The following is a 22,587-nucleotide window of genomic DNA, read 5'->3' on the forward strand; positions in this document are numbered from 1 at the left end:
AAGCTTGGCAACTTGTCATGTGTTCTTCTCATTTCTCTTCTCTTGTCCCTACAGACTTCAATTAGAAGAAGAGATAGATGATATGCTCTAGAGAGATGACATGTCCTGAGACTTCACGACATTGAGACTCCGATAGTTGACTTCTATAATCACAATATACATTCAAAGGAACCGCATTACTTGTTTGTTAAATTGATCTAGAAAGTATACTTTTGGAATGGGCACACACATACACTACCTGTCTCTGTACTGTTTGACTCTATTCTGGCTTACAAATGACATTCTAAACTAGATATTATAGCATTTCTGTCTGTAAGTTCAAATTTGATGTAACTGAGCACCAAACACCTTGATCTTCTTAATTAGCCTGGAGCATCTTTCCCATGAAGAAAGGCTGAGTGAACTGGGTCTGTTCAGCCTTGAGAAAAGAAGACTGAGAGGGGACCTGATCCAGGTCTATAAATATCTAAGGTGTGGGGGGCAGAATGGCGAGGCCGGACTCTTTTCAGTGGTGAGTGGAGACAGGACAAGGGGAAACGGCCGGAAACTGCAGCATAGGAAGTTCCGCACAAATGTGCGCAAGAACTTCTTTACAGTGAGGTGATGGAGCACTGGAACAGGCTGCCCAGGGGGGTTGTGGAGTCTCCTTCTGTGGAGATATTCAAGACCTGCCTGGATGCCTACCTGTGCGACCTGCTGTAGGGAACCTGATTTGGCAGGGGTGTTGGACTCGATGATCTCTGGAGGTCCCTTCCAACCCCTACAATTCTGTGATTCTGTGATTCTGTGATTTGAAGGTGTTTTTGTTGTACACCTTTATTCATTATTACTCATTTAAAAACAAATCTCCTGTAGTAACAGATGATTCCTCTGTTAGTTATCACATCCATTATACTTGCATATTATTTGTAGCTGTGCCTTGTACACTGAAAAAAGAAAGCAATATCTACTGAATATGGAATGTGCCCTAGAGCCATCTACAAAAAAAAATGACTAGATACTATCCAAATGTATTTGTTTAGGATGCATAACAGAGGGTGCTGACTGAGGCTGTAGCAGCCCTACACAGTACGTATATGAGATTTGCACTTTGCAGAAATGGTGTGATAAGCACTTGCCTAAACAAAATCTCCTTGGGCTCAGGAGATACTTCATTATCACCTTTGGATGATCTTCTGCTACTTTAATTAGGCTGTCTAAAAATGAATGTTTAAAAGAAATACACCAATGAGAAGGATGGCTGTTTACAACATACTTGCCAAATAGAGCATGTACAGTTCTCTTGAATGTCAGTGCAAAGTGTACATCTGCAAAATATATCTTGCTTCTGTGAGACAAGATGGTTTATTCATTTGACCTAAAAGAAAGGCAAAATCCAGGCTGTGTAGAACAGACAGAACTGACTTTCTGTTGATTATAGTGGAGCATGCTTTTCAACCCAGGTGGATATCCAGCTCAAGAGTTTAGATAAAGGAATTACTGAGGTATTACTGCAGTACCCACTGGATTACAAATTGGTTGCTCTGGTAACTCATCATTTAATGTTTGAATGGTGATATAAATAGGAGCACAGCACATGCTTGTTGCCATTTGTGATGAGAGTTGTAAGAAAAGTCACCTGCTTCAGGTTTGAGATTTCTACAAAGCATATTACTTTATATTTGGACATGTGTACATGTGTGTGTGTTCGAAAAACTGACTCAAAGTCTAATTATTGTATAGGATAAAGTCAGTGTAAAGGCTGAGTAGAAATCTGTTTCCACACAGTGAACATTTTAAAATGTTATCACAAGAAATGTACTTTGTTCAAGGGCGTGATAAATTAAAAAAAAAAAAAAAGAAAAGACAAGGAAAGACAAGGAAAGACAAGGAAAGACAAGGAAAGACAAGGAAAGACAAGGAAAGGAAAGGAAAGGAAAGGAAAGGAAAGGAAAGGAAAGGAAAGGAAAGGAAAGGAAAGGAAAGGAAAGGAAAGGAAAGGAAAGGAAAGGAAAGGAAAGGAAAGGAAAGGAAAGGAAAGGAAAGGAAAGGAAAGGAAAGGAAAGGAAAGGAAAGGAAAGGAAAGGAAAGGAAAGGAAAGGAAAGGAAAGGAAAGGAAAGGAAAGGAAAGGAAAGAAATCAGCCTACTTTCCTAAATAATTAAAACTGTTTTTTAAAAAAGTTCCCAGCACTATTCACCAAGACAGCCTGGCTTTCCAGGAAAACAAAAGTCTAAAAGATTCCTTTATAAGCTAAAATGGGGATAAAATAGATAAGTCGTACAAATGAGAACATGAGGGGTTTTTTTGCGTACATTTGGGTACAAAAGCAGGGAGAAGGATTAACTATACTCATCAAAACATGTGCTTACTTGACAAAACAAGGATTAGATGCCACAGTAGCTGTTTCAGTAGCGTATCTACAGACTTTTTTTGTTTTCCTTGGCAAATCTGTTCTTTTCAAGTGAATCATTGACACTGAACTGAACTTACCAAACTTAGCTGAGGTTTTTGGTGAGGGTACAAATAACCTGTTCTGAACACACACATGGAGAGTCTAGCACTAGAGTTACTAGAGTCACTAGCACTACCGTTACTAGAGGCTGTCAACATAAAATCTATAGTCAGTCAACAGTAAAGCATAAGAAAAAAAATAAAGGTAAATAAGAACTGGACAATACAACTATTGGCTAATAGAAATTACCATACATACATCCTTTGTGTAAATTGATTAAAAACAATATTTTCACATACTACAGAGTGAGTGTAGTTATCAGATGTCTTCAGTCCACCAGATGGTGTTATGAGGTATTAATGGCACTGAAGCCATAGGCATTTTCCTGTCCACTTATTTTTGTATCTGCTGTTCATTGTTGACATATTTGAAGTAGCTTTTCATACCTCAGATGCTGAGACCAGCCAGGAGCCCAGTGAAGGGCCAATGAAGGGCAGCCAATTTCCAAATTAGTCAGCTTATCAGACATGTTTGTATGGCGGGCTCAGCTCTTTCTTTAGACTCGTGCCATTCTCCAAATCTGTTACCTTGAAATTAATTTAGATTTAACCATGCAAGATCTAGGTGCAGAAGAAAAATGACACTGTAATCCTTGTTGTGGTAAAGCATTTCAAGTAATTTTAGTGACTTGTACCTTGCATCTATTTTAGTTGAGCTGCATTTGTGGATCTGAAGCATCTAACTTCTCTGCATCTGGAGCAGGGAAATAATGAGGTTCTGGGAAGCCCTGCAGCTTAAGTTCACTCTTCTTGTTTGTTTTCTGAAGGGGAAAAGCAACCACAAATTTAGACAGTTCAGTTTATTCTTTTAGTTACTAGAGAAGAGGTTCCTTAGTTTTGCAAACGTGCTGTTTTGCATTGTCTTCCATGCCTGAAAATGCAGTCCCATGCCTGATCCAGGAATAATAAGTTGCTTTAAAGAAAATTCTGTAGGCCAAGTGTTTCTGTTGATGTTTCTTATACCACAAATTTTTCTAATGACTTCCCTGTGAATGTGGGGTAAAGGAAATGCAGCACATTCATTTCATGAGAACTCTTTAATTTTATCTTTAGCAAGTGACAACCTTGAAAATTAGCATCATGTTTCCAACTGCCAGAAAGAAAAAAAAAAACAAAGTTTGTCAGCCAAATGCAGTTCTATATTTACTTCTTCCCTCAAGTACAGGGAAATTGAAAGAAAGAAAATATAGAAAAGGCAATGAGAAGTGTGGGCGGCTGATTTCCATTCCAGTTCTCTTAAAGAAAGCAGGAGGGAGAGTGAAACAAGAGGATGTAGGCAGTAAACTGAACATATTCAAAGAAGCACTGAGCACCATGCAAAATCTCTGCTCTAGGAAACAAGCAGACAGTTCATTCAGGCAGTTTGGGCAAGATGCTTATTTGTATGAATCATTTAAATGATTTAAAAATGGACTCTTTCTAGGTCCAGTAGGTATTCCTTGCTAAATTTCAGTAGTAGAGCTCTTGCATTCAACATTAATTTCTAAGAGAATGGGTTGCCTTTCTGTTTGAACTCACACTTCAACACATATGTGGTATTTTTGGAAATGAACACAGTGTTTGCTTTATGCAGCTATTTTCTTTCTTACTCATTTTACATTGTAACTTGAGATATTCCACCGGAAAATGTTGTAATTGCACATATTAAAGGCTACATAATTTACCTTTATTGCAACTCTTTTTGCAGCTGTGGTCTCAAAAATTATTCCAATGAGTACAACCATGCTGGTGCAATTAGGAGAAACTTGTTCTCTGTCATTATAATCCTTCTCTGGGTGAGAAATACTAACACCAATAGAGCAGAGAAAGCGTTGTACTGCATTACAGCCCCAGAAGCCAGCCTGTCCCCATGACAGTTCGTGAAGGAGTAAATCAGACTTAGATAACAGTTTTGGAAGGGAAGCCTAGTTAGAATGTTTGTGGTAAATATAAGAACTGATGTGTGGGTGTTTCTGACACAAATCCTGTTATACACTGGTAAGATTTATGCACATAACTCCCGAACATCATTAGCAGTGTTAACCCCTGCATACCTGTTGTATTTAAAACTTAAATGAAGGTGTGCTACTTGAACTTTGAAAGCATTGCATCTGTATTAAACACAAACATTTAATAATTGAATTTATTGTCTCTGATTTGATAAACTGTCCTTGAGCATACATTTATCCTTTGAACAGTCAAAGTGCTTGCCATTCTTTTTAAACCCAATAATTATTGAATTCAAATGAACTATTCAATTACAACTTAATTTTAAATTTTTTGTTTTAATGCAGGTACTCCCCAGTTAGGAAGTGAAAAGTATGTTCAGTATAGCACGCAGTTTAATAACAGTTAGTGACTTAATCTTTGTTCTAGAATTAAATATTAATTAATGGATGTGAAATACTTGTTAGTTTGCTTCTTCTGATTGGGAACAAGATGTGTTAAAACTAACTCAGTGAAAGAGTTTGCTGTTTTGAGTCAGAATTTTCTGAGAATAAAAAAAAAAAATCAAAATCTTCCCAGCCATCTCACTGATTTCATATTTTTCTTTTTGTCTTTTAATTTCCTATTATTGATAAGTGCTAAGATGGAACACAGAAGGAAAAGAGCAACTCTACTGCAAGCATCATAGAGTGAGCAATATCTCTGTTTGGCATAATTTGCCAGTAGCTCCTGGAATTACACTTGGATATAGCTACTTTTTCTTGCAGTCTTGAATTCAAATTGGACTAAAATTCTGTTGCCTTCAGTATTCTCTTTCTTGCTGTGAAATAATCTGCAATAATGTGAAATAATTCCTTTCAGTTTGTCTGTGTTTTTACATTTAAACTAGATTTTTTCTAGTAACTTGAAAAACTTCATTTGAGCACATTATTCTTTAACGACCCAGAAATGGTAATTAATGAATGATTGGAAAGTTAATTTATCTAATTTTTTTGTGTTATCACAATAATTTGAAGCAGACAAATCTCCCAAAATCAATGTGTCATCTTTTGGAAATCTAGCTGTTAGATTGCTGCCTTTCTAGACTGGAATTAAAAAGAATTTACTTCCCTGAAAGCTGATTATTAGAAAATAATAACATGAAATAGGTGAATGATTTGAAATTGTGCTTCAGTGCCAAACTCATATAAACACATATGGTTTATCCTTGTGCTTCTTGAATTTCCACTGGAACAGGCTGCCCAGGGAGGTGGTGGAGTCTCCTTCTCTGGAGATGTTCAAGACCTGCCTGGATGCCTACCTGTGCGACCTGCTGTAGGGAACCTGCTTTGGCAGGGGGGTTGGACTCTCTGGAGGTCCCTTCCAACCCCTACAATTCTGTGATTCTGTGATTCTGTAATTTGGGGGGCTTTTACTTGTTTTAATTAAGAAAACCACGGCTAGGTGCAGTCATACTATCTCAGAGACCCATCAAGATTAAATTTATGTATAATGATAACCAGATTGCATGTATGAACCCCAGATAAGTAGAATGTATGTATGAATCTCCAAGAAATAGAATAATAGGAGGAATACCGAGGAAGTGGAAAGGAGATGCTGGACAGTCCAGAACTGCTGACTAAATTCAGGTTGAACTGCAGATTCCAAGATGTTTGGTGAATAAAGCACAAATAAGCCTTTCAGAGAGAGTTTCAAAATAACCTGTGGTTTAATTCATTTATTATTTTATTACATGCATATTTTTATTTTCCTATAAAAAATGACAGAAACTAAACAAAAAAGAGAGAAGATTCACAAGGTAGAGATACTTTTATCCAAGTTGTACTGCAGTACCATGTCCTAATGAAATATGTGATCCCATTGGGCAGGTAGTATATGAATAGGTTTTAAAACACATTTTCTGCTCAAAAACTAACAAACAAACAAATAAATAATAATGATAGTATAATAAAAACAGCTTAGTGAAAAAAAAAAGAAAGGAAACATAGTTATCCATATGCTTAAAGAGAACTGAAGGGAAAAATTGACTACTTGACCAGTCAAGAATCTTCAAATAAAAGTATGGTAGAAAAAGCTGAGTAATCAAACCTTTTTTTTTTCTTTCTTTCTTTTTTTTTTTTTTCCTGTGGAAACAATTTCAATTAAGTGAGTTTCTGGTGAAACAGAGACTGTCATAGTTCACCCAGCAGACTGCAAATGAATCCAAGTTCAGCAGTACGTGCCGTCTCTCACAGGCACAGTCTTTGAAGTTAGGAGAAAGCAGATATTTCAAGTCTATAGCGACATCTGGGACAGAATCCTTAGCCTGTAGTCTACAGAGGTGCAAGGCACACTGTCAAGAAGTTTGCAAAATGTAAGGATCACCTGGGAAACAGCTTCCAGCCCTACAGAAGTGAATTTGGATACTTACAGAAATAATATTGGCTGAAATGCATAAATAAATTGTTTGTAATCTTTTACATAGCTTTTTCAAAAGTACTTATTACTTTTTTTTCTCTGTGAAAACAGATGCCATAATCTTCTCAGTACCTTGAATCCAAAGAAGGCCCAGTTATCAAATTGGAGTCTTCTACTGTTATATTGGCAAATACTGACATGTTTCAACATCTGTGCTTGTCATACCTGAGTAGAACTAGTTTTGGCCTTTTTCAATTCACAACAGTGATCAAAACAGCATACTGTCAGTGTTTTTGATCCTTTCCTCCTACAGTCAACAAGAGATTTGCCACTAACTTCAGCAAAACCATTTTTGGATGCCACATTTAATTAACACATAAGTCAGAGCGACTAATAGGATTGATATATATCTGAATTAAAACTGCAAATAAAATGGTGCTAAGGGATGGAAACAGAGAATGGACTTTAAATCTCATTTCAAGACTTGAATGCAGAAAATATCATAGGGTTAACAGGAAAGAAACAACTTGGCATGAGATAAAAGACTTAGGTCAGGATTGATCCAACTTCCAAGCATGCTCAAAGGATGAAAGTGTCTGGGATTTGTATATTCATAACCTAAATTGCTAGCAATGAATGTGGTGAGCCCATATAAAAGGCTCTGAATGCCTCTGGAGATTGCCTTTTTAGAGGATGTGAAAATGACACATATAAAACATTGTTTGATAGGCAGTCTATAGGATGCTTCTGGCTTCTCCACCAATTTTCTGAGCATTTAGAGGGGAATATTTTTCACTTAGAGGGTGGTGACACACTGGAACAGGTTGCCCAAGGAGGCTGTGGATGCCCCATCCCTGAAGGCATTCAAGGCCAGGCTGGATGTGGCTCTGGGCAGCCTGGTCTGGTGGTTGGCGACCCTGCACACAGCAGGGGGTTGGAACTGGATGAGCATTGTGGTCCTTTTCAACCTAGGCTATTATATGATTCTGTGAATATGCCTTATATATACCAAAAAAAATTCAAGGTACTTAAGAAGTGAGGGCAAGATTTGGGAGAAAGGAATTTCTCTTCCAGATGCACATAATCTCATGTGTCTTTCAAGCTATTTACTTTCCCATCTGTCTATGAATATTGATTCACCTGTTTGAAAAACTGTTGAAAAAAAGGCAAGTCAAAAACCATTGCTTCCCTCCCTGCCTATCTAGTCAAGTGAGGGCACTTCTCCTAGTGAGGTTAGATGGCAAAAAAAAACCAAACAGAAACAAAATAAAATAACTTAAAAAACAAATGACCACATCTAATCCTGAAATTCTATATGACTCTCGTACGGTTAGGTCAACAGAAGCAGTCGCTATTTGTGACCTCACAGGAATTTGGAGTTTTATGGAAACTGTAATTTTAATGTCTGCATCAAAGCAAGTGACAGTTTGTGCTCATTGGCATGTCTGTCCATTCTTTTCTCTCCCAATGTCAGAGTGGATTATCATGTCACACTGCCATTTTTTATAAGTTGAGCATGGTATCATGACCTTCCCCTCTCCTCTTATCCATGCTTTGAATAGACAACAGCTTCATTCAATCTACTTTCCTTAATTTCTCTCTATTTTTTCCAACAGATGATATAAAAATCTTTCTCAATTTTTACATCAAGTCATTTGTTCTTGTAGAAAATTTCTTCAGAGAGCATAAATTTCAGACAGAATGTCATCAATGCTAGTACCAGACAAGACAATCATGTTCCGAGTACAATACACTATTTATTAGTTTGGGTTAGGGTAGTTATTAACGGTTGTATATAATTATTTTTCTTAATCATTTTATCTAATAGTAAGTGCAAGAAAGCAGAAATTATTAATTAAAGAGGTACATGAAAGTCATCTCACTTCTTCTGTCTAATGCTATGCCATTACTTTTAAAGGATAAATGAAGCAGTAAATTTGTCTTACTGTCAGCCCAGTATAGATTTCGGGACTTGACAGGGATGGGGTTAAGGGATGAAAATAAAATAATACAAACTGGTATGGAAAATTGATGCTGTCAGATTGTCTTTTGTATATTTATAGAGATAGCATTGGTGAAGCAGATGTAGATTTCTGTGTTTTTGGCTTAGAGCTGCACACCTTTTTGCTTAACAAAATAGGACTGCGCATCATTAATATGGTGTATGTGAAGAAGATTAAACATCAGATGGATGACAGACCTCTAAATGAATGAATGGCAAGAACACTTTTGTTTCTGTGTGACCACACAAAGATGAGCTGTTCTATCTAAATAGTATGTAATATTAATTTATTACACTTGTGAACTAAATTCAGTCATAACTGTTAAGTTTGCTGCTGCCTTCAAGGTCAAAACAGCAAAAAGAAGTGAGATGGTGGAAGACTGCCACAAAGTGATTCAAATACCCTGGTAAACAGGATCTGTACAAATAAGATTAATCTGCCCTTCTGTATTCCCTAGGGTTTAGAAATAAAAATCTGTGACCAGTAGAGAGCTGTGCATACACCCAAGGAGAGGTTTGTGTCATCCCAAGAGCATGATGATGAGTATTTCCCCTCATTGATCAGATCAGAATGGGAATGTGGAATCTGAATGTACAGCAGAAGTTACCAGTATCAAACCAGTTCAGGTACTGATAGTGATTAATGGAAGGAGTGTAGGTGCTACAGTTCAGTCCTCTCATCAGAGAGAATGCCGTGGGCTGGTTTTGTCATATGCATAAAGAGAATTGATGGTTGGTGATTAAATACCTGTATTTTCAGATGGAAAGCAAGGCATTTGCTTTTAACAGCCGTGAACATTTATTTCTCAGATGCTTAAAGGATACTTGCTCTAGATCTTTCATAAGGATTTTGTTTATTTTAAAGACTAATCTTCATTAAACTACTGATTGTGCAAAAATGAATAAATTTAATGAAACTCACAGTTTGTTTGTAAGTCCTGACAGAAATTCGCAGAGCAAATTTCAGTCTGCCAATGATTAACTGTACACATTCACTTTCCTCTTTAAGCATTAGTACCAATGAAAGACATACAGGAACAGGAGAGGGAGCTGTACAGACCATGATAGCTGCAGCAAGAGATGCAGCAAGATGAAACGTTGCAGTTTTTGATCAGCTTTTTAAAAGCATTTATTTTTGGATGTACATTTTTTCTGCTTGTGTTTTTTGAATACCAGGGATCCTTGCCTGTCATCTATTATTTTAGATTCTGATCATGTATCCAAAATTCAGGCAGTTTGCTAAAATTAATATAGCACTTCTACATTTACTTTTTTCATAATATTTAATGAAGATATTAAAAATCAGTTATCAATTGAATACCAATTGTTGAGGATCTCCAGCCCTGTCTGTTACAACCATATATTTCACCCTGCTGACCTCTCCCTTTCAGTCAAGCTCCAATCTCTTCTCACTCATAAATTTTCCATATAAAGTAATAATCTCCCATGGTCAACCAATGCTCCCAACATGTTCCAAAACCGCTTTTTATACAAGTCATATGAAGTCTTATGATTTCAAGCATGCATCCCCTAAAGAGTCTAGGCATTGCTATGAGCAGGCAGGCAGGCCTGCGGCACTCCACTGCCTCCCACCAGTTTTCCATGTGTTCGCTTTTGTTTTTGCTGTTCTGCTAGCCAGGAGCACCAAATCTGAGTACTTCTTCATCTCATTTTCAGGCAAACTTGGATTTGAAGATCAAATTTGCTTTTTCTCAGGGAGGAATTGCTGGAGTTAAATCCAGCTCTGTGCCTGGAAACTAGAGCCCTGTAGGAATTAGTTTCCTTTGACAGGAAAGTGATTTTCTTCAAATGCAGAATCAAATTGCTTCAGCATCTACTAATAAACTCTATTTGTAAGAATGCATAAATAATTAAAATATTTTATTTATCATATTCAGCTGTTTGTGAGCCAGCACCAAAGAATGACAAATAAATGAATAATTTTACTCTTCAAATTAATTTCTAATTACATTTAAGTGCTTCTGGCTACTTTACTCTGGTGACTGTAAAGGTGTTTAAAAGAGGAAGTTACTGCATATATGCAAATATATGACTTCTATTTGAGTGTCTCTTTAGAGGGCTGCCTTGGGGTAAAACGTGCTTAAAACCCTTTCCTGTAAAGGCATCAGATAATATTTTCATATGTTTTTGTTTTTCCTCCATTAGATTCTGCCTAAATGATACCACAGCTGGGCAAATCTCCAGAAGACAGTGGCTGTCGTTCGAGTTCTATTCATATCTGATCTGTCCTGTAACTATCATTCAGCTTACCTAAGATTCAGTTTTTCTATCTCTAAAATGGAAGCATAGTGCTTATCTTCACTGTAATGTATTTTAAATATACAAATATAATTCCTCATTCTGAGCTTGAAATTACAATGAAAGTAGATTTTATCTCTCCTGACATCTGAGCTACACCTGCATGACTCTCATAGGATGGCTTTCATGCAATCGCATGGAGACACTGCATCTGAAGTGGTCACTTGAAGTGTCTCTTTTAAATCAGTAGAGAAATAACCAGTCCAAAATCACAGCTCATCTGATTTTGTTTAAGTTAGATTAGATGTCTACTTTCAGATGGGCTTAACATAGAAAAGGAGATTTCTACATTTGGAGATGTCTAAAGCTGTATGTTAACCTCACCTGAATGAGACCTTATGGCTCACAGAGATTTTGAATCCTGCACTCATTTTATATTAAATAATTTTATCTAGATCATTTTGCTTTAGTGTATAAAGGCAGAAGACAATGATAAAATACTAGGCCTTGAAGTCCCTTCACATTGTGTCATTTAAACCATTCAAACATTGATTTTCTTCCTTTGGCTAAGAAATAACTGAAGAACAAAGCTTTCATGAATTCTGATTTGCAAATTGTAATTGTGTCAAGAATAGAAGCACTTAAAATGTATTTCTGATATAAACAAACAAACAGTACTACCCACTCCCAGAACCCAATAACTCAGACCTCATATTTTAAAATAGAAAGGTTATACAGATTAATTTTTTTAGACTTGTGCTTGATTCGCAACTAAAATTGTGCAAAAAGATGCCATTAAAAATACAGCATTGATTCATAATGTAGCTGAAATGCATGCATATTATATAATTTGTAATAAGATCTACTGGCTGTAATTGCCATGCACTTTTTATGCCTTCAAGAACTACACGAAGCATAAGGATTTACTAACTGTGCTGAATTTTAACTATATATCAGAACTAGAGCTGTACAAAGATTGTACTGAGACTACACAGAGGCTCATCTAATATCTTTCTTTTCCTTGGTGCCAAACCAGGGCCTATGTTAGTGTCTCAGGTTCCTCAGAAGCACAGATTTCCAGGCAGAACTCAAGGTCACAGCCAGGGTTGCAACTTCGTCCAACTGAAAGTTTGGATTTTATCCACAGAGTTCAGAATTTTAAGGCTAGAACACTGTATTTTAGACTATTTTGTCTCATACAAAGAGGGTGAAGGGATTCACCTCATCTCACTGGGGTTACTTGAAAGTTGCATATTTAATTTAATGAAACTATTTAAGATCCTCTGTTGTTAAATGAGAAAGAGAAGCATTTGTAAAAAGGCAACTCATTCTATGGTAATGAGATTCTGTATCAATGTTTCACAGATAAGCAGGACAAATAATGTTTTGGAGATGCCTGCTTTTGTCAATTGATTAAAATGGGAGCATAGGCAATTAGTTTAGGCTTATCAGCTTTTAAATGGCTGCAGTTACGTGAGACAAAGGAGATCCTAAGGCTGGAATCTAATACAGTGTGCACTCTAAAATTAGACTTAGAGTAGACACTTAACTTTTACTTACAGGGGAAGAGAAACTTCAAAATTTATTTCATTTGCGCACATAACTGTGAACAAAGAGGCAGGATTTACTTTTGTGAATTCTGTTATCACAGTTTGAAGAGTGAAATCTTTGTAATGAGGTTTTGCTTTCCTCTTGTAACAATTTCATTGTATTTCTGCTGAAATAATCCAAGAGGAAGGGATTTTTAAAATAAAGCGTATTCACTTATTTTAGATTACTCTCAGTATCATAAGAAAATTGCAGAATCACACAGATTAGAAGGGACCTGAAGAGATCATTGAGCCCAATCCCTCTGCTAATCAGGTATCTTACAATAGGTCACACGGGTAAACATCCAGAAGGGTCCTGAATATCTCTACAGAAGGAGACTCCACAGCCTCCATGGGCAACCTGTTCCAATGCTCCATCACTCTTACCAGAGGGTGTAGAGAAGTTCTTTTGCATGTTAGTACAGAACTTCTTGTGTTCAAGTTTTAGGCCATTACTCCTTGTTCCATTGCTACACATCACTGAAAAATGTCAGGTCTCATCTATTTGCCTCCCACCTCCCTTTAGATATTTATAAACATTTATCACATCCCTTCTCAGTCTTCCACTCCTCAGGCTGAGCAGACCCAAGTACCTAACCTTTCCTCATAGGGGATATACTTCAGGCCCTTTATCATCTTTGTGGTTCTCTACTGTTCTTTTTCTAGGAGATCCCTACTTTTTTTGAACTGGGGAGCAAAGTATTCTAAATGTGTTCTCTACAGGACAGATTAGAGATGGAGGATCACTTCCCTTGACCTGGCCATGGTCTTTTGAATGCACCCCATACCATTGGCCTTCTTGGCTGCAAGGGCATGCTGCTGGCTTATGGCCAACCTGTTGTCCATCAGGACCCCCAGGTCCTCCTCTGCAGAGCTCCTTTCCAGCAGGTCATCCCTTAACCTATACTAATGCATGCTGTTATTCTTCTCTGGGTGCAAGATTCTACACTTGCTCTTGTTAAACCTCATCAGGTTTTTCCCTACTCAACTCTCCAGTCTGTCCAGTCTTGTTGAATGGTAGCATAGCCTTCAGGTGTGTCTGCCAATCCGCTTTGTATAATCTGCAGGATTGCTGAGTTTCAAATCTTCCCCTTCATCCATGTTGAACACTGCTAGTTACAGTCCTCCAACCAGACTGTGCACTGCTGATGACCACCCTCTAAACTCAGCTAGTCAATTCTCAATCTGCTTCACGGTCCATTCATCTATTGCATATTTTCTAATTTTCATAACAAAGATGCTGTGGAAAGTGATGTCAACATGCACTGCTCTACCCAGCCAGTGATAACATCATAGAAGGCTATCAGGTTGGTCAAGCATGATTTCCCCTCCCTTGGTAAATCCATGTTGACTACTCCTGATAACCTTCATTTCTTACAAGGAGAAGTTTTAAATATGTTTCCTTCATTACTTTTTTTTTTTTTTTTGGTGCAATATTCATTATAATGTGCTACATTGTAAGTCAGATTTGAGTCAGATCTTTTAATTTTACCAGCAGAATGTTTTGAGGGAATTAAGCAGTGGCATTTTTTTTAAAAATATAGGTGCATGGGAAATTATCACATCTAAAGTTTCACTTAGCATCATTATAAATGTATTGAAATGTCAATATACATAATAAAACAAAATTCTTAATTTTGACCCCAGGGTTCAAATAAGTTTAGTTTATATGTGCATGAGAATTAATACATGGGTGTTGTGATTTAACTCTGACAAGACACTCAACACCACCCAGCTCTTCAGTCATCTTCCCCAGTTGGGAAGAGGGAGAGACAATGAAAGGTAAAACACTAGAACTTGCGGGTTGAAATAAAGACAGTTTACTAGGTAAAGCAAAAGCTTTGTGTGCAAGTGAATAAAATCGACTCTATCCCAGCCAAAATCAAAATCAGGAGAATGAGTATGATGAGCAGAATTTTGCTGAAAGATTTTAGAAGTAAAGAGTCTTGAAATGGAAGGCATTTCCCTGCTACCTATCCTGATTTTGACTGAGATAGAGTTAATTTTCTTTGTGGAGGCTTATGTTTTGGATTTAGGATTAAAAAAATATTGATAACACACTGTTGTTGGTAGTTTTGTAGCTTAGCACTTACACAATCTTTTCAATTTGTTGTGCTGCCTGGCCAAACAGGAACTGGGGATTCACAAGGAGCTGGAAGGGAACAGAACCGGGTCAGGTCAAAAGGATGTTCCACACCACATGGCATAAGTCTGGAGGAAGGAAGGAGGAAAAGGGAACATTCATAGTGATGATATTTGTCTTCCCAACAAACTTCCATGCATGATGGGCCCTGCTTTTGTGAAAGTGGCTGAACCCTGACTGCCAATGGGAAATATTGAATTAATTGCAAACACAAGTTTTGCTTTACCTAGTAAACTGTCTATGTATGGGATAATCATATAACTACTTCTTACTTCATTTTGACCCTACCATATACATGGAAAAGCAAAATAAACATACATACCAAAACTGTACTCACATGTGTATACCACAGACTGGGAAGCAGGTGGCTGTTTCTAATATCATTAACAGAAATAGAATTGTTTAGTCATAGATCTTTTGAACTACTACATTTCCTCCTTCAAATGCTTTGGATTTCATTCAAAGTTTGCTGAAATAAATAGATGCTGCATCACAAAATTGGACACTTTTATTCATGAATTTAAAATTAAAAATTAATGCTCATAAGAAAACAACAATATATTTTGGTAAATACATGATAACTCCTTAGCAAATCAGCATTAGATGACACAGTTTTTCTTTAAATAACTTTAATTATCCACTTAATAGTTATTTGACATAAAAACAAATGAAACTGAATAAAAAACTCAGGAAATTAATAACACTTTGAAAACTATCTCGTCAGTTTAATAATTGCAAGCTCACAACCTTTTCAGACATTTGTCAGAAAAACTTCCTGGTTGTTCTTCCCACTTAATTTTTTGCTATTATATGAATTCTTAAATCACAGGGAATTGAACATTAAAAAAATGGTGAAGTAGGAAGATAAAGACAATAAAGGAAATTATATAATGATAGAATTTTCTTTAAGGATTTAGTTTTGGGTTCTGCATATCTATAATCTACCTTCAGGTCATGAGTTAGGTCTACTATGTGCACTCATAGAATCACGGAACGGTGTAAGCTGGAAGGGATTCGTAAGAATCATTGAATCTGAACCATTCAGTCCTCCTTGTAGTGAGAGACTTTTGCTAAAGTGCATGAATCATTGTACACATCTTGGATAGATCTCTCTTTGAATCATCCTGAAGTTCTTCTTTTCTCTGAATACGCAACCTCTATAAGCTCATATTGATGTCATTTTTGTACCTGGTTATGCCTTGGCTGTGGTCTGGTGAGGTGCTGTGCATCCTTAACTCTCACTGACTTCAGTGGTAGTTGAGGTTGCTCAGCAGGTTGTATAGCAGGACTGCTGCTTCAGAAGGCCAAGCAGAGCAGAAACTGCAATATTCATAGTATGCTCTTATCATGGTCACAAATTGCAGATTTGAAGATTTTCATTGTTCCTTCCAGACATTTCCTTCCATTTCATGTGACTATACATTGGATATAACATAAATTTCCCATCATTCAGGGCTTCAAAACCAACACCCTCTGTATATCTGTGTCTCCAGGTTAAGGACACTTGACCAACTGTTCTTTCTCTCCAGAAGCTCCCTCTTGGAGCGTACCCAAAGTACTCAGTGAACAACCTGCCCTTTACCTGACTAAATGAGAGAACAGGGACATCTACTCTAGATGAGGTCAGGGAAGGAAGGAAAGCTTGGGCCAGACCATTCTTCATTGTAAATCCTCGTTGCTCTTGTGATTGCCAGTGTAAAATTTTAAGTGGTGAGGTACTCAAGAAGCACATTTCAACCAGTAAAAACACACTGATTTGAGATGTGCAAATTTTCACTGGAGCTCTCATGAAATCACTCATGAGATCACTTTGATATTTCTCTCTCTCCTTTTTTTTTTTTTTTCCCTTAAATTAATTTATATTAGTTCTTGCTTTAGCCCTTCCAAAAAACTAATGACCCAAACATTGTCCTTCTGAGCTGCAGTAAATGAAAGGGAACAAATAAACAGAAAATCTCAGCATCTCCCTTAAAGCAAGCTCTGTTGTTAGCCCTCATGGCAAGCAACTGAACCCTGGCATAGCCACATCAGTCTTCACCGAGCAGGTACTCATGCATAAAAGGGCTTTGCAAATATCCCTTCTTTGTTACTATCTTTGGTGCTGTTTTGTCAGCAATATAATAAGATAAGCCCAGACTCCATTCCTGAAGGTAAACATGTCACTGTATGAGGAATTTCTCACTTCCTCTAAAAAATACATGCGTAATGTGCACAGCCCTGAAACATGTATTTGACATATTATGATATTGATATTTGACATCTATTATGAGCTAGTCACCTGAGATATGAAGTTCAGCAAAGATACTAAGATATCTGTAGTATAAAACTTATTCCGTCCTTACATAGGTGTTTAGCATGGGTAGGAAGGTCTATTCTCTAAGGTGCCTTCCTGTCTCCAGTGAGGATGGGACAACTAAGGACATGATTCATCTAACTACTAAGTTCGATGCCATCTTCAAGGTGAGAGGTACTCTCTGTCTAAGAATGCCTGTTTTTTCAGTGATGCCTACAAAAAAAGAGGGTGATGTGCTCATAAGTGGATATTTGTAGATGGTTAGATGAATCCAGTTCTAATTTATCTAACTTCTGTAAGACCTTAATTATGTAAAATTAATTCTTTTGAGATCATTGTGCATCCATTGTTACAAGGCTAAGAGAACCTTCTTTGTACAGTATTTTTGGTTTATATTTGAACATTGCATATCACATTAGGCCCTTACTCTTTACTAATGTTATGAGCTACAATCTGCACACAAATAGTTGCAAAGGGTGATGACATATGAGTATGAGCTCATACTCATATACAGATGATAGGAAGCACAGTCATATTGGGTCAGTACAGAAGTCCATCTCCTTCTCAAGTAATGGTGAGGAGAATACACCTTCTGAAGAGTAACAGCAGGTAGATATCATCTGTCATAGTCCCTGAGGCCAGGTCATTTTATCTTAGGCACTTTTAGAGCTGACTTTTTATTTCTAAAATAATTTTTAGGACTTTAATTTTGTTCTGGATCTCCATTAAAAGCCAATTTCATTGACCTAAATGTAGAGCAGTAGAAAATACTCAGATGCACAGGTTAGTTTATGCCTTTCTCTGTATCAGAAATGAGCCTATGACATAGAAATAGGAATGCCTTAACTGTATTCACCTGATGGGTTAGCTATGTGAGTTTGACTGTGTCAGCATATTGGAGGATCAGACTGACCTAAACTTAGTGCAATATTTGATTACCTGCAGTATGTGCTTTAGAGCTCAAAAAGTCATTAAAATTCAAGCCAATGCAGAGAATGCCTAGTGGGATTAACCTTCAAAAACTAATTACCAAACAGATCAACAAGAGGTAGCCTGCACCACTGATCTGTGGCAGCATACCAGAGGAGTGAATGGTGTCAGGAAACACTGATTAAAAGAATTTGACTAATTGAAGATCCTTTTCCTATATAAACACAGGTTTTTAAGTCTTTACTAAGTACTAACCAGTGAAAGGCTTGTAACTGTAGCTAGTGGTTTGAGCACAATTGCTATGATTATTATTTTAATATTTTTCCAGTAGATTTTAGAAAAGCTATTCAATGAGGTATTGCATAAACATAAAAAACAACCAAACAGATCATATTCAAGATAAATCATAGAATCACTAAGGTTGGGAAAGACCTCCAATATCACCTATTCCAATCATCCACCTATCAGCAATAAATCTCCACTAAACCATGTCCCTTAATACAACATCTACACATTTCTTGAACATCTCTAGGGACAGTGACTCAACCACCTCCCTAGACAGCCCATTTCAGCATCTGATGACTCTTTTTAATAATATGTCACCTGAATAATTCTGTCTTTTTTTTTCCCTCTGAATATGAAGAGAGCTTGTGATTAAGTATTACGGTACTGATTTTAAGTGCAATGAGAAGAATTCTAGTTGTATTCCAAATAAATAATAAGCTTATCAAAGGGTCAGTATTCCATCGGATGCAAACCCCAAGCATTCATACACTGCTGTTATCTGTGACATTTGTTAGTTACTCCTCAGATTTCATATCCAGTTGTTGACCTTGATCTCAGGTAATATAACAATGAGCCAAGTAGCAGATTTATTACATGCATACATATATACATGCACATACATACATGGATATGGCTATGGACATATATATATACATGCAGTTTCTTTGTCTGTAAGTATGCATGTGCACAAGGTGAGACCTAACTGTGACCTTTCAGTAATTGAAGATTATAAGCAAGAGGGGGAGGGACTTTTTTACACAGTCAAATTGATAGAACATGGGGGAATGGCTTTCAACTAAATGGCAAAATTTAGGTGCGATGTTAGGAAGAAATTCTTTACTCAGAAGGTGGTAAGGCACTGGCATAAGTTCCTCAGAGAGGTGGTGCATCTCTGTCCCATTCCTGAAGGCATTCAAAGTCAAGCTGGATGGGGCTCTCTGCATCCTGATCTGGTAGGTGGGAACCAGCTCATGGCAAAGGAGTTGAAACTTGGTGGGCTGTAAGGTCTCTTACAACTGAAGCCATTCTATGACAGCAGTGTATTATATGTACTGTATGTTAGTATACTGCACACTGAATATGTATATATTAACCAAAACTTGCTCCTATTGATAGCATAGAATGTTTAGAATGATATGAGTTTGACTAGTAAAATAAAATAACACTTCTGCAAAGCAAAAAAGGCATTCTGCAAATTTTGTAGGGCCCTATAAAATGGTAGAAAATGAAGTGTAGCATGAACAAGACATATTTGGAAGCAAAAATCAAGCATTCATACTACTAGAAGTAAAGAATCCCAGTTCAAGATCCTGCACAGTCATACAGACTGAACACATTTCCAAAAGCTACCACCTACACAATGCTAGAAATACAGACTATATCAATATTGTTAAGTAAATTTGTTTATAGCACTAGTAGAAACAGTCACAACTTTAAGAGATCATTGGGGAGGACTCAAACGAAATTAATGCATTTAATTATTGTTCTGAAGTTTCTAAACAAAATAAATGTCTATTGAATTCCCCACCAACTTCACAAATACTATTACATTTTAATTAAAGTGAACTTGTTTTTCCATTTAGTGGTTGTTCTACTTTGCTTTTTGTTGTTGTTGTTGTTGTTATTCTTGCAATTGAATAAAGATGCTAAATTAGGATTAGTTTGCAGCAACAGCTGACAGGCCCTGAAGATCCATTGTGCAAACTAATAGTCAATGGATTCAGAAGGAACCATAAGCCAACACAGGGGAGCCAGTCTGCTAACTGATATGATCATCTTCACTTACAACTGCAGACTACACATTAGAACGAGCTTTGTGCTGCTGATATTCTTGTTATTTAAAGCCAGCTTTTCTTATTGTTTTGAACATGCACTACTCTTCCTCAGATATTTCTTGTTTTCTTTGCCCAGGGAGAATAGGGAAAGTTTACTGTTTCATTACATATTTACATGACAGGCACAGATAACTCATATTTTGGACTTGATGGAGATGAATCAAGTTTAGTACAGGTGCACATTAGATGAGAGTACATTGACAACTTTTAAAATACCAAAAAGGACACAACAGAATGCTAATACTGTTGCACAGTATCTGAATAAAAGTAAAGGGATTTGTATCTTTGAGGCTGTCCACATAGATATTTCTAACATTGACAAGGTGATGTTCAGTCTAATTGTTTGAAAACAATAAAACAAATAACAACAAAACAACCAACCAAACAACAATAAAAAACCTCCAATACTCCAGTGTTAAGTAAAGACTGAGAAAGTGAATCTTATACCTTTCAGAATGTAGAATTACTGAACTTTAAAAACATTAAAGATGGGGCAAGTCAGAGTGGAGATAATGACCTACTAACTCTTTATTGACCCCTTTAAGTATTATATTAAGTCAATTGATAATTGGTTCTTTAGTAAAAGAATTCAATTTCAGCTCTAGATCTACAGAAAAATAGGGTTGCTATTTGTCAGTATTTATTAACATGACCCATCTGGGGGAAAGAGCATAATCTTGGTAAATCTTTTACTTAAACTATGTGATGTTTATATCATATCCTTTTCTGCAGTGCAAATGCAGTACCGTATCTCCAGGAAGTCCAACAAAATATATGAATTTATGTTGGACCTAAAGAATTAAAAAACACCAGGCGTTTACAGATTGAGTTAACTGATAATAAAATATATTGTCAACCTACCTAGGAATTTCGGATACAAATTCTCTGGTAGCCAGCTGCCTGTTTGTGGGGGGTTATCTTCATTCTCATGAACATGTTGTAGCCTAAAAAGTACATAGGTATTTGAAGTTGAAATAAACGTAGATGTTTTCCTTAGACTTTAATCAAATTCAGTAGTAACCCAACTCTTTCTACAGTGTGAATCATATTTAAATGGAAATTTCTTCAAGGAAAGTAGGACTTGTTCCTAAATTTTCCAAACTCTACACCTAAAAGCTCTGAAAATTTTACAAATCATAAGGAGTTATGCCTTTATAATATTATGCCTCTATAACAGATAATAGACAGGGCTAATATATTGAGAGGAAGAACTCGAGAAAGAAGAAATCTTTGACTCTTTAATCTTATTCTGAGCATTAGTACAAAATATATTTAATTGATGATAAAACTAACCTAATATGTATTTTATTAAGCTTGTATTATGGAATTTGGTACGCTGATTTATTAGCAAGGTTCAGTGTAACAAGTAAATAGAACTCTTAATCCTGGGAAATTACGAGTTAGTGTATTTGATCAATTTTTTGGGGGAGAATATTAAGTAGGCTATAGAACCCTTGACTGATAATCTTATAAGGAAATATAAATAAAGATTAATGAACTAGATGAAAATGCTTTTATATACAAGTTAGCTCCATATTTTTCAACTGTCTCATTGAATTCAACTTTGATGGAACATCATTGGAAACAGTACAGAACTTGTCTTACACAGCTAGAAGTAAACAAATACATGAAGGAAGGTGTTGAAATTGATACTGAGGTCAGACAGCTCAAACGAAAGGCATACTATAGCTCAGTGCTGAGAAGGTTTTAAAGATTTTCACGAATGGATATAGCATTACATAACTTCCCAGCCAGGCTTTTTCCAGTGTTTGTCTCTTCTTATCCTAGTTAAGCAAAGCTCTCCAAGGTTTGCAGCATATGATGGTGTAAATCAGAAGTTCATGGGTGCTCCTATGCTTCTGAGATATTCACACTCCCACTTTCAGTTAAGATCTAGTCTAGAGAAAGCGTTCACACTTTCTGTTGTTGGTCCTGAGCTCAGCCTTGGTGAGTACCATGGCATGGGAGGTGGAGAGACTGATGAATCATTCAAACACCCACGATCCAGGGGAACTGTGAGATTATTTCTGCACAAAGTCAACGGAAAAAATTCACAAAAGCTAAATTTGGCAGTCATTACTGGAAATCTCGGTGTGGGCCTGCATCAATCAGGCAACCAGTCTTATGAACAGAAACAACTACTGGCGATTAGCTCATGAGAGCCAAAGAAAGTCAAAGTTTTAACCCCAGAGGTGCTACAACTCTATATAGGTTTCATAATTGGTTAGTCTGAAGTAAGTAATCAAGAAAAGCAAGAAATGATTTACTAGGGAGATGAGGTTTGAAGTAGAATGAGTTTGCCATCAACAATAACTTAACTCTCTGGAGCACACTGTGCCCACGTTATACTTAAGACAAGCTTACAAACTTTGCATAATAAAGGAGAGTTCAATTCCACATGATGACAGTTATAGACTCCCTAGAGGGAAAAATAAG

Source organism: Lagopus muta, chromosome 1 (assembly GCF_023343835.1).
Source record: "Lagopus muta isolate bLagMut1 chromosome 1, bLagMut1 primary, whole genome shotgun sequence".
NCBI classification, from domain to species: domain Eukaryota; kingdom Metazoa; phylum Chordata; class Aves; order Galliformes; family Phasianidae; genus Lagopus; species Lagopus muta.